The sequence below is a fragment of the Anastrepha ludens genome, chromosome 2 (genome assembly GCF_028408465.1).
Source record: "Anastrepha ludens isolate Willacy chromosome 2, idAnaLude1.1, whole genome shotgun sequence".
Taxonomy (NCBI): domain Eukaryota; kingdom Metazoa; phylum Arthropoda; class Insecta; order Diptera; family Tephritidae; genus Anastrepha; species Anastrepha ludens.
The window spans coordinates 119,271,266-119,284,221 of NC_071498.1; the positions used below are offsets into that span (position 1 = coordinate 119,271,266).

At 37.3% G+C, this 12,956-nt stretch overlaps 1 protein-coding gene across 1 annotated transcript in view; it reads left to right on the forward strand.

Annotated features, from left to right (window-relative positions):
• The first annotated feature begins 517 nt into the window (after nucleotides 1-517).
• Nucleotides 518-12,956, forward strand: part of LOC128855214 (choline O-acetyltransferase) — a 52,737-nt gene continuing 40,298 nt past the window's right edge. The window contains exon 1 of the mRNA XM_054089932.1: nucleotides 518-587. The gene's annotated coding sequence lies outside the window, so the exon portion shown is untranslated. The remainder of the gene's footprint in view (nucleotides 588-12,956) is intronic.

Consider the following 12,956-nt stretch of genomic DNA (forward strand, 5'->3'; position numbering starts at 1 on the left):
GCATTTATTTAAAGCACAAAGTAACTTAAGGCAACCTTTAAAGGAATTTTTAAAGAAACAAATTCAAAAGAATTTAAAATGTTTGGATGCCAGTCACTCTTACATTGAAAAGATATAAAAATCAAATATTAAAAAGGAAATGTAGAGCAAAAGTATTGCTTCATTATGTGCGTGGGGACTCACATTAGGGCGGGTCAATTATTTGTTTGACAGCTTTCTAACAGATTCCGTTTCTACATTAAATTAGAAAAACTACTATCAAAAGAAGTCCACTAAAGCATAGCTCGGAAGTCAGTTTCGAGCACCCCGAGGCAGTTGGTATTAAAAATTGGTGTATTATTATTCGTTTACGGAAGCATTCACTTGGTGGCGGCAAACTGGTGTTCAATCCGCTTTTTTAGTGTTATTTATGGCTAACTAAATTTAGAAAATTTCTAAAGAAAATTTTAATAAATTTTTCAAAAAATTAACGAATCTAAACATTTATTTTTCTTGCTCTATTTTCAGGATGGCGCGATTCCATTCTCTCAATACCAAAAAAATGGCTTTCCACTGCAGATTCCGTCGACGAATTTGGATTTCCCTGCGTAAGTAAAGTATTTGAGTTCGTTCAATTACCAGCCATGCGCAGCATAAGTCTTCATTTTTTTGGCGAAAGTTTTTGCTTTGAAAGCTTTCACACAATAAATGGAACAGTTCTACATTTTTGGCAAAGTAGCGGACTAATCAAAGCCTTATTGTATGAAACCGTTGTCTAATTACTAATAGGTCATCCTTTAAACCGATTTAGCGGTAGGAACCGAAATTAGTTCTTAGCTTGAAAACTGAGAATATTTTATTCGCACACTTTTACCCGCGTCTTTCGACTCACCGATAGCTTTCCAAAGATAGCTGTCAAGATAGTCTTGTTGCCATTTGGACAATAGGCCGACTTCTTTGTCGGTATGGATCTCTACCGTCATTGCCTTTGCAGCCATTCTCGCGAATGATTCGCCAGACGTTACCGGAAGAGTGTCACTCGACATTTGAGGTCCTTAGCCTTTACCTTGTCAGGTAATGGTTTGTCTGCCGTGTATTGGGTCGAGGTTGCAGGCATTTTAGACTTACGTCTCTCGACTTTCCTCTTCTTTGCCTTTCTCCTCTTCCCGGTCGTTCGTACAGGCACCGTTTCGTTTCCGGAAGAGTGCAACGTTACAGAGGAATCCTCTGTTCTGCCACGCTTTCCCGTTTCCATTACAGGTGTCGAAGTTGACGGAGCTTGAGTACTTTCTAATCCTTCGGCTTTCTTCGCTTTCGCTCTGTTTTCTTTGTTTGATCTACCTTTGCGGATAGAGCAGCACTTGCATTCGAATCTCCAATGTTGGCATAGCCAATGTGCCATGTTTCACCACTAGTAGTGCGCTTCCTCCGGAACCCTGGGTGTCAGTTCCGGTCATAAAGGGGTGTGAGCTTCGGGCACATCCGATGCTCGAGCCGTTGATTGCTCGACCCACCCAAAAGTGGGTTACCTCGTGCAGAGAGATCCTTATTTAACCTCCACATTGAAGAAATAAACGCATTTTATACATCCTGCCAGGTTGTCAGTACGGTAATCTCCACATAGTACTTGGGTGGCCACCAATTCCGCCGTTCCGCGGATGGGTGGAGACCCAATTCCTATATGGAGCTGCCCTCTTAGTTCGTGGTAAGTTCATCTCCATAACACGGGGTTAAATCACCACTTAAGCCTCATCCCCGCGGCAAGGAGACCGACATGATAAATAAGTAAGTAAGTAATGTAAGGCTAATACTGAGTGGAAAGAAAGTCAAGAATCCTCTTTTTTCTACTAATCGACTTCAATGAATCCTATAAAAGCCCTAAGCTGCAGTCCAATTATTACTGGAACCCCCATACATTTTATTGTAGTAGCGAACAAAGAGACAAAAGCCTTATGAGCCCAGGTTTATGCCATTGAGATGCCCTTGAGATGCCCTTGAAAGTCAATCAATTATACTTTCTCTATGTGTTCCACTTTCTTGAAAACTACAAATCTATAGGATATCCCGCCGCACTCTGACCCCTTTTGTTTGAAGGTTAAATGCGTGAAAGCATTCCTAGTATACAGGGTATACCATATTTTAATATATCCCGCCTCAAAACACTCGAAGTTTTAACGGAATCGCCACAACAGAGGAGTATGAGTTCTTCAAGCATGCGCTGGTTTCATCAGCCTTGGTTTACCATAGAATAACTGGGGGTATAAGCCACCCATAATTTGATCACTTTATAGCAATTTTAGCCAATTTGGCTTTCCTATTCTATTTATTAGCAGCCGCCGTATCCGAATGGGTTGGTGAGTGAAGTGCGCAGATTCAAAATCCCGGGCACGAAACACCAATTGATATAAAAAGTTAAATAGTTAAGTTATATAAAATATACAAAAAGGCTTATTTCATTTAAAGTTTTTTATATTTCGAAAATCTGGCAATGCCATTTCGCCCAGGTTTTTTTCCACACAAACCTCCCAAGGCCAAAACGAAGCAAAATAGAGAAAAAAATTTGCAAATCTGTTGTGCCGTTCGTGATCGGTATTTGGGGTGTGTGTCTTGATATATTTCCACAAATAGATGAACGTTTTGACCGAAAGTTTTGAATCGCCTCCGAATGATATATGGTTTGCTTTTTTTAAGAGAAGCCTTTTCATGAGAGAAATACATTCGAGGGATTGCCATTGTCTGCCTGGGAGCGAGCGCCATAGCGAAAAGATGCCAGGGGTGTGGCGAATATTAGACCGTTAGTTGGCTCTCAGCGGATTTGAAAGAATCAGCCAATTGGCTAACGTTACGAAAAAACTGAGATTGTGTTGTGTTATACGAAAAAAATCAACACAACTAATACATTTACTTACTTCGTTGCCGTCTCACCAACGGATGATTGGGCGAGCGTGTGAGCACGTGTGAAATGAAAGCAGAATTCTCTTACCGAGTGCCCTGTAACGTGACAGCCGAAGTTGCTCACACAAATTTCTTTTTCAACATAGCGGATGACCACACCTCGGAATCTATTATTCTCATGCGACTACTTTTAGAAAAAAATTGTTCTATCATTTGGTCTTTCGTATGGTAGATTACCACGCCGGCCGCTAGCTACGAGAAAATATACGAAAATTACGCTGTAGTATATTGAAATTGAATCTTTCCGAAAGAAAGGAGCAGTCAATACTGTCATTGATGATATTATAAACAAATGAAAGCGAGAGTACTGATCTTCATACTTCAGATTAATCAAAAACAAGCAAGATTGATGGTAGAAATTGGTTCAACAAAACTCAATGAGCGTAGATCGTATTTTTAAGAAAAATTTTTTGAACCGTTTATGTAGATTTTATAACTCGGACTCAAAATTGGTGAGTGTTCAATGATATCTAAAACAAATTGGGCGCTATTCCCGATAAAGCTAAAGCAATCGATATTTTTCCTTGGGATCTTAGTTGGGTCAATTGTGAATAATGTTGCCTTTTTGTTTGAGATGATGTCTTAAACAATTTATAGTTATATACAGCATACCTCGCAAATACCATTTGCGTGATACCACTGAAGTATCAAGAGCCAAGTGTCTCTTAGCGTTAAGCTTTTAACAGAGGTATGTAAGTAACATACAACTAAAAGGAGCCATAAATACAGTTTCTACAAATATTCCGATCAGCGCGTCACCTACCACCCGTTTCTTTCAAAATAAATTAAATAACTTTTTATTCATATTTTCTTGCACGCCTTAAAATGGCAGTTTTAATGCAGTTAATATTGTACAGACACGACTATTCTACAGTTTTTTTAGTGCTAGACATTACCGGCATGCGTTGCTACAGTTAAATTTTTTTCTTTTTAATTTATTTTTTCTTTTTGCATAGCACGAAGTGGTTTTTTGGATTTAAAGTTCGCCTTGCGTGTACTATAAATATAGGGTGGGCCATGTAAAATTTGCTTTTTAAATCGGCTGTAAAAAAAAAACTAATCAATATTTTTTCACACTTTTTTTATTTTGAAGATTGAACATTGTCATTTATGAATAAAAAATAATATCGTTCAAATAACTGCCACGACTGGCTTTACAGTAGGCCATTCGATCAACCCAATTTTTAAGCACATTTTCGATTGTTTGGGCTCCAATTTCATGAATGGCAACTTCGATTTCGTGTTTTAAAACATCATTCGTCTCTGGATGGTTCGCATAGTATTTGTCCTTAACAGCTCCCCACCAAAAATAGTCCAACGGGCTTAAATCACAGCTCCGAGGCGGCCAATTGATATTGGAACGGTAGCCAAAAGTTCGAGTGTAACTTTGGCAGTGTGACAAGTTGCACCGTCCTGTTGAAACCAAATGTCGTCCATGTCATCTTCTTCAATTTTTGGAAACAAAAACTCTTTGAGCATGTCACGGTAACGCTCTCCATTTACTGTAACCGCGGCTCCTCGCTCTTTTTCGAAAAAAAATGGCCCGATGATGCCGCCAGACCAAAAACCGCACCAAACAGTGACTCGTTGTGGATGCATTTGCTTCTCTACAGTAACGTGTGGATTTTCTGAGCCCCAAATCTGACAATTTTGCTTATTGAAAATGAGCTTCATCAGAAAAGAAGAAGAAGACTCACCACTTTGGAAATAGCTTTAAGTAAATTATGAACTCATTTGACATGTCATTTTTGTGTTCAAAAAGCAAACACTATATGGCCCACCCTGTAGAAACAGCGCAACTATTATCCAGCAGGAGAATGCAATTTTTTTGTTTTGAAGGCGATTTTAGTCTTTCGGCGTACCTGCCGGGAATTACACGCACTTAAAGCAAAGTATAAAATTATTCGGAATAAACGTGATCCAGCATTTAAAAGCTCACTCGTCGAAGTCACTTCCCACCAAAAGTTTCATATATCCAAATTTTCGGTGAACTTAGATTTCGTAAACAAAATAATCAAAGAGGCGTATTCAAATTAATTTCTTATAATGGAAAACAAGGTGAGAAAAGTGTGTTTAAAAATTCGACTAGCTAACTGGCGTCTGCAGTCGTCGTATGAGTTGGTGCGTAAGTATCACTCAGTAGTGCCCGGGAATTTCGTGCAGAAAACACCAAATGATAGCAAACGTTTTTTTTTTTTCTAATAGCGGTCGGCCCTCGAGAGGCAATGGCGAATCTCAAAGTATATTTCTGCAAGAAAAAGCGCATCGTAAAAAACCATCTGCCGTTCGGAGTCGGTTTAAAACTGTAGGTCCCTCCATTTGTGGAAAAACATCCGGACGCATACTAAAAATTGGAAGAGGAGCTCTGCCAAACACCCGACAAAGGGGTATAAGCGCCATACTAGTGGAATACTCTTGACTTTTTATAATTTTTCTCCTTAACAGTTTTGCGCATTTTTTCCATATAAAAAATGTCGTGGCATTCGTTCTAAGAATGAAATTATATGGAAAATATTTCTGGAAATTCTAATTAGAACCGTGAAAAGCTTGCGGACATTTACTTATTCTTGCATAAAATTTTAAAAATCAATTTATTACGAGGGGTACCTTTTATATTTCGGGATTAGAGAACAAAAACAAATTTTAATCATCGAAAATCACTTTATAGTTTTTCAAAATATTCTCCATGAAGATCTATACACTTTTGAATGCGTTTGAACCAATTGTCGAAGCACTTTTGCCACTCTGAATGAGGTACCTCCAAACATGCATTCTGAATGCCGCAACCGCTTCTTCAGGTGTCGAAAAACGTTGACCTCTCAGTTTGTTTTTTACGTACGGGAATAAAAAGAAGTCAATCGGTGCCAAGTCAGGACTATACGGCGGATGACCCATTAATTCGATGTTTTGGGTGCTCAAAAATGCAGTTGTTTGAGCCGATGTGTGAAAGCTCGCATTGTCCTGGCGAAGAGTGATCCGTCTTTGGCGATTGGTTTTCCTAATTTCTTGGAAGACAACTGGCAAACTAATGGTTGTGTACCACTCAGTATTTACTGTTTTGCGTTGTTCTAGTGGTACGGTTGCGACATGTCCAGTTTTTCCGAAAAAACAGGCGACCATTTGCTTGGAAGTGCTTCGTGCGCCAACAACTTTTGTTGGATTTGGCTCATCTTGAAACACCCATACAGTCGACTGCTGTTTACTTTCGGGCTCATACGCGTAAATCCATGATTCATCACCTGTCACGATGTCATAGACGTGTTTTGAAGCCCCGCGATCGTATTTTTTGAGCATTTCCTTCGACCAATCGACACGAGCCTTTTTTTGAGCGATTGACAAATTGTGTGGGATCCAACGCGAACAAATTTTTTTGACAGTCAAATGTTGCTGGTCCCACTAATGCCTAAGATTGTCTCAATCTCACGATAGGTCACATGACGATCTTGCAATATCAGTTCGCGCACAGCATCAATGGTTTTCGGAACAACAACTGATTTTGGACGACCTTCACAAAATTCGTCTTGGAGTGAACTACGACCACGATTGAATTCACCATACCATCGATAAACACTGGTCCTTGATGGAGCTTTATTGCCAAAAAAAATGAATTAATCCATGTCGAAAGTTGTAAAAAATAATCGCACGAAAATGTTCGCGATTTAATTCCATTTTTGGACCGAGATGAATCTTTTAAGTTACTGTGAACAACACAAATAGCGCTGGTATTTCAAAACGTTCTGAGTACGTAAAAGCCAAAAAATGTCAAACTTTGCGATACAGCTGTCAGTTGCCAGATTGCAATACCAGGGTTGCCAAATCCTGCCAAATAAAAGGCACCCCTCGTATACCATTAGCTTGAAATTTATTGTTAATATTGTGAAAAAATAAATAACTTAATTTTGTCAGCACAAGTGTAATTCTTAAAACTGAAAGAGCGGCTTTAAACTGGCACAATATTATGTAAAAACTGAATGAGCTATTAAACAATGGCCCGAAATTCTCTAAAAGTTCTAATTAAAAACTTTGAAATTTTGATGAAAATTTTCTGAAATTTTTTAAAATTTTCTACAACGTTTGAGACTTTAAGTTACTTAAATTTGTTGTACTAATTATATTTTTATAAAAAAAAAAATCAAATAAAAAATAAATAAATAAGCAAGCCTTTGTGAGATATTGCGCTGCAACTATTGTGAGCATAGCTGTACATACTTACGTACATACACTTTGAAGTTTGTGCACAAATTCGCTTTAAGCCTTACAAATCCCCTTTGTTGACACTCTCTACTAAACAAACAGGCTACCGCAAATGATCAGAAAAGCCGTATGCGAGTATTGTTCGTATTGAATATCTTCCTTCGTCACGCTTCCTTTCCACAGACAATAGCTCACAAAGTCAACATCTCCTCAATAAATACACAACTAATCCTGTTTGTTATAATTAGTAATGCAAATAATGAAAAACGTACCTTTCTTTCTGCTAACTTATCAATCACCACACTTTCGGATTTCATCGCCAGCATCCACCAGTCAGTGGTTGGTTTCCATTGATTTTTTTGTGTATTTACGAACAAAGTTGACCCCAACCCGGCAACTTTACTTCTCACAAATGCTATCTCTTTGACAACCATGGCAGTGGAAAGAACAATTGCTCGATCGACGAAGCATGTGTGTGTGCAATATGTATCGGGTGCTTTTTAAGAGCTTGAGAAATTAAAATGATAATAGAAAGCAGAAATATTGCTGGAACGATTTTTTTTTATTATAATCTGGTAGAAAATTTCATGACATTTATTTTTTGAATATGATATCCGGAATATTTATGTACGGCCCGACTACGAGTTACATGGTTCATTCGATCGGTCCACTTTTTGACTACTTTTTCTAATAGATCTGAATAATAAATCTAAATGAGCTCTATCTTAAAAAATGCGACACAAGCGATTAACATTTGTATTCAATTCTTGCACTAACTTTATTTTATGGGACCGTAAGCCGTGATCCTGTGTGAAAATTAAACACAACTATATACAATAACCACGTAATGATGGGCGGCAAAAAGGCGGAGTTCGTTGATAACTTCTGCTACCTGGGCTGCACTATAGCAGCGGACGGCGGAGCAGAGGAAGACATCAACAACAAATTAAATAAGGCAAGGGCTAAATTCGGGCGCTTATGAAAAATGTGGGCAAACTCGCAAATTTCCAGAAACATCAAGCTCAGGATGTTCAACACATGTGTCAAGTCAACGTGGCTATATGGAAGTAAGAAGATTGTAGAAATTTCAATGCTTCACCAACAAATGCTTGAGGGTGTGGAATATGTAGAATATTCTAGTTCAACGCAGGAACTAGATTTAGATAGGCCACGCTCTTAGAAAACCACCCCATATCATCACAAGAAGGGCTATAGATTAGAATTCTCAGGAAAGTTGAAGCCGAGACCAGTCAAGAAACCCTATGCTCCTTAAAGACAGTAATCAGGAGAAAAAAAACCAAGATCCTTTCGTAAAATTTTCCTGCAAGTTGAGAACGACGCGAACAGATTTATTTATTATTATTATTTTGTTTGTTGAAAGTAAATTTCCACGATTGGGAAGCGATTCATGCCATAAAGACTTTGCCCGAACCTTACCGAACAGAAATGTCAACACGATTTGCCATTCTCAGCTGTGAAACCGACTTGGGTCGGTATCTCGTGAAAAACATTAGTAATGTTGGTTTCAAATGCGTCAATCGGAGCTAGTTTATCCACAAATATCCATTCTTGGTTCACTCGAGCTTTGTGAGACAAACCATTACCTGTGGCGGGTGCTGCCTCCTGGTGGCCAATCGATGACTCAAATTCTGGTATGAATGGTTGGTCAAATAAATCCTATCGTTTTGGGAGTTTACGAATTGCTCAGTTTGAAAAATTTTCTCGTCAGAAAACGCAATGCTCGCAAATGGACCACTTTCGGCCAAACGAAGTAACTCTTTCGCTCTCTCAAGTCTGACTTGTTGCTGCTTTGGTGTGAGACCATGCGCCTTTTGGATCTTATAAGGCTTGACTTTGGGATCATTTTTCAGTATGCGGCGGATGCTACGGTCAGATATTATCAGTTCCTTCGCCATTTGATTGGCACTTCGTCGGAGATTTCGCAAAAGTCGCTTTTCACTACTTGAACCATTTCACGTGACGTTGCAGTGTTTTGATGACGTTTCGCGTTGCTACCAGTATCATTGTAACGAGTAATAGTGCGATAAACAAAAACTTTATTTACTTTAAGGTGCTCGAGCTCGTGAACAATAGCTGGTTGTGTTTTTCCAGCCAAATATAGTGCAATCACACCATTAAGTTTGAAATCCACTACTCTTTTTTTGTGTTTACTCTCGGCAAAATGCTTCCGCGCGCTTGTAAACAATACTCTGAACTGTCATTTAGCCAACTAACAGACAGCTGATGTCCGAGTGTCAGCTGCGCGAGCGGCCTGAAGTTGAATGCCGAAACCTGTATATAAAATCATTTTATGTAGTGGTTTAATGTTTTAGATCAATAATCTTAAGTTTAATAATCTTAAAACATTAACTTAAAACAGTGGAATACGTTGCAGTTAGTTGCGGTTTATGCAGTTTTTATAAAACTGTAAAGATATTGTAAGCACCACTTCTACTGCTAAACTCCCACTTAACGCATTTAACTTCCACAAACCTTAACAAGTTATTCAAAAAGTTTCAGTCAGCTGGAATAGTTGCTATTCTATGATCGCTCGATTTACTGAAATGAAAAATCATTCATAAAAGGCGCAGAAGCCTCTTGGAAATGACGAAATTGAAAAAATGAACTCAAAATTATTTTGAAGCTTTTTGATTCCACTATGTGCTCTATATTTACAGCCTCAACAGTTTTCTAAGGAAATCAATTTCTAAGGAAATCAACGAAAAACTTTTTTGTAAATACATATGTCTTCTTCTTCTTCTCGTACATCTCAAAAGCATGCGAAAAATTAGTATCACGCATTAAAAGCCTTAATATGTGAATTTAAATTTCGATAAATCGATACTGCATACGATATTTCGATGGAGGGTGCGTATACTATCGGCAAATACCGATAATCAACACTATCGATAGTTTTCCACCTCTTACAGGTCCAGTTAGACACGTCTACTCAGTATTGTTTGTAGAAATACTATTCTTGCCTTGCATATCTCCATCCACACCTTAAAGCACCTGCTTAGAAAATATTCCCTAAATGTGTTTTACGTTAAATTATACGCTCTATTCTGTAGCAGCATCTACAAATATAAAATAGCATTTCAAGCCTACCTTTAAATAAGCAAAATAGACACATATATATGTATGTAAGTCAAGAATAAATTCAACAACCACCTTTGCTTAACTTTCTGCCTCTACATCATCCCTTAGATTTCTTTCAAATCCCTTTTGGGAATTCAGTCAAATCAAATGCTCGTTTGTGTTTGCCGAAATACACACTTTCAACTTTTCGCAGAAGCTTTACAGCAGTTGAAAAACCTATGTTGCAATAATAAATTCGTGCTACCATTGAGTGTCTGATGGTGTTTGGTAGTCGAAAGATTTCGTCGCCTTGGTGCTTCAATAGCACAATTTTGGCGCCAACAATTTATAGAATATATGAACATATATATAGATATGTATATATATAATCCCGAAGCCTTTTGTAATTCAGTAAAAACTCCAGAGGCGTAATGTTTTTATAAAAACTAAAAGTCTTTTAACAAACAAAATAGGTTTTGAGTATTATTTATTTGGTTCAAAACAAAACAAGCAAATAGTCTTTGTCGACAAAACTTGTGCGTAGTCTAAATCGTATTTACTAAAGTTTAAATTTAGGGACACTGGCCAGCATTAGATGTGTCTGTATATTAGGGTGGTTCATTTTCTTCACCTTAAAGATTCAGTCGACATTTATTCTTTCACCTAAATAGCGAACATTTCTTTTTTTTTCAATTTTATATTGACTTTGAAGTATCGCTACCAAGTGTAAAGTTTAAGAAAGAAATAAAATGCCTTTCTACACAATATCATATGCGAAACACTTGAATTGGTAGTGAATAATGCTGTTGAACAGCTTCTAATAGAGCGGTAAGTTCCTATCCCAAGCCACTGCCAGATTTCTGTGGTGCACTGTTCTGTGGTAGTTTGAAAAAGTATAAGGTGGCACAAAATTAATCACCCTATTGGAAAGTTTATAACTTTGGCATTTGACACTTATGATCTAGACAGCTGCGGTTATCAAACAGACTGGTGAAAATAAAGATGTAAATCCCTCAAAATCATTTTTTATTTTTTTTTAATAAAAGAGTTATTCAAAAACAAAATTGAATGTTTAATTTTGAGCCACCCGTTTTTAACTATCCGAAGATTCTGACGGTTATCTCCCAGTGGTCCAATGATGATAAGATTCAATCCAGTTTTATTTCATATTCAATCCAAGCAAAAATTAGGTTTCATATAAATTTTGGGATTAATTTCATTTTATTTTATTTTATAACGCTTTTTCAATTAAATTGCATATATCGATTTTAATTTGTTAATTTTATTCGTTAACTTATTGCAGTTCTGTCATATGTTTATTGTTGAAACTAATTTCTTAACAAACTCACTTTTGAAATAGAACAAAAAAATACCCAAAAACATTCCGCCAATCGGCCTGTACGGGATGGTCCACATAGTGTTTTATTTTTTAATCATATGATAAATCAAAATTAACTTTTCTAACAAAACGTATTTTTATCTCGGTGGCTATGTTAACAAGCAAAACTGCCGCATCTGGTAATCGGAAAACCCGCATGCAAATGCATATTCGCATTTTCTAATTTTTAAAAAAGAAAAAAACTATCATATATGAATCACCCTATATAAGAAGAGAAAAATAAACATAATCAGAATTTTTATTTTTTTTTTTGTAATTTTTTTTTAAGACAACAACTAGTCATGACTCGCCATGATTCAATTATTAAAGGTTTGCTCACTTGTGACATTAGAATTCTGACACTCCCTTACAAAAGGTCGCATTTAAGAATGGCGAAGAAAAAGGAAAAATTAAATACCTTTTTGGTAAAAATTATTTTAATTTTAAATAAATATAGTCCCAGAATTACATTTTATGAATTAATTTTTTAGTCAAAACTAACCGCGAAGTTTCGCCAATATGGCGCTATTGTGTTACCTAAGCATTATGACCCTAAGTAATACTTTCATAGAGGAAATGGATTTATCATAAATTTAGTAGACTAAAAACAAACTTTGAAGATACTCATGTCTTATTTTACTATGCTCTGCCCACGTAAGTTTGGTGTCTTGACCGCCAAGTCATGATTATTCTTATATTTTAAGTACTCTTATATTCCTAATCGTTCTTATTCAAATGAATTATTACATCGGCGGTGGTCGCAGTAGCCGAATGGGTTGGTGCGTGACTACCATTCGGAAGTGCACGGACTCGAAACCCCGGGCACGAAATGCCAAATGATAGAAAACATTGTTAGCGATCGCCCCTCGACAAACAATGGTAAGCCTCCGAGTGTATTTCTGCCATGAAAAAGCTTTTCATAATAAACCATATGCCGTTCAGAGGCTGCGAGTAATTATATATTACAAAATGAATTCTTATTAATATCTAAGTTATATATTTTTAAAGCAATCTAGTGAGTACTTCCGCAACCTATATTTGAAAGGCATCGGGCTCAGATTGTGAAAATTACCATCTTTCACGCTCATTGCCCCATCTATGATATCCTGATATGTCCGGATGTACTCCATATCGTGGTCCATATTGGTCCTGGACGTACCGAGCAAGTTCTTGCTCATAAGCACTTTTACTCTAAATTTCTAGAGTTAGCAACCCAGTGTCTTGCTAAGGGAGCCAATTTGTCAAGAGGAAACGAGAAAGCTGCTTACTGAGCAAACCTTTTATTATTGAATCATGATGACTGGCCAACGAGCTGCTTACATTGAGCATGAGCTACCAGTTCAAAAGGTTTTGTACGCTTCAATCGTCTTTT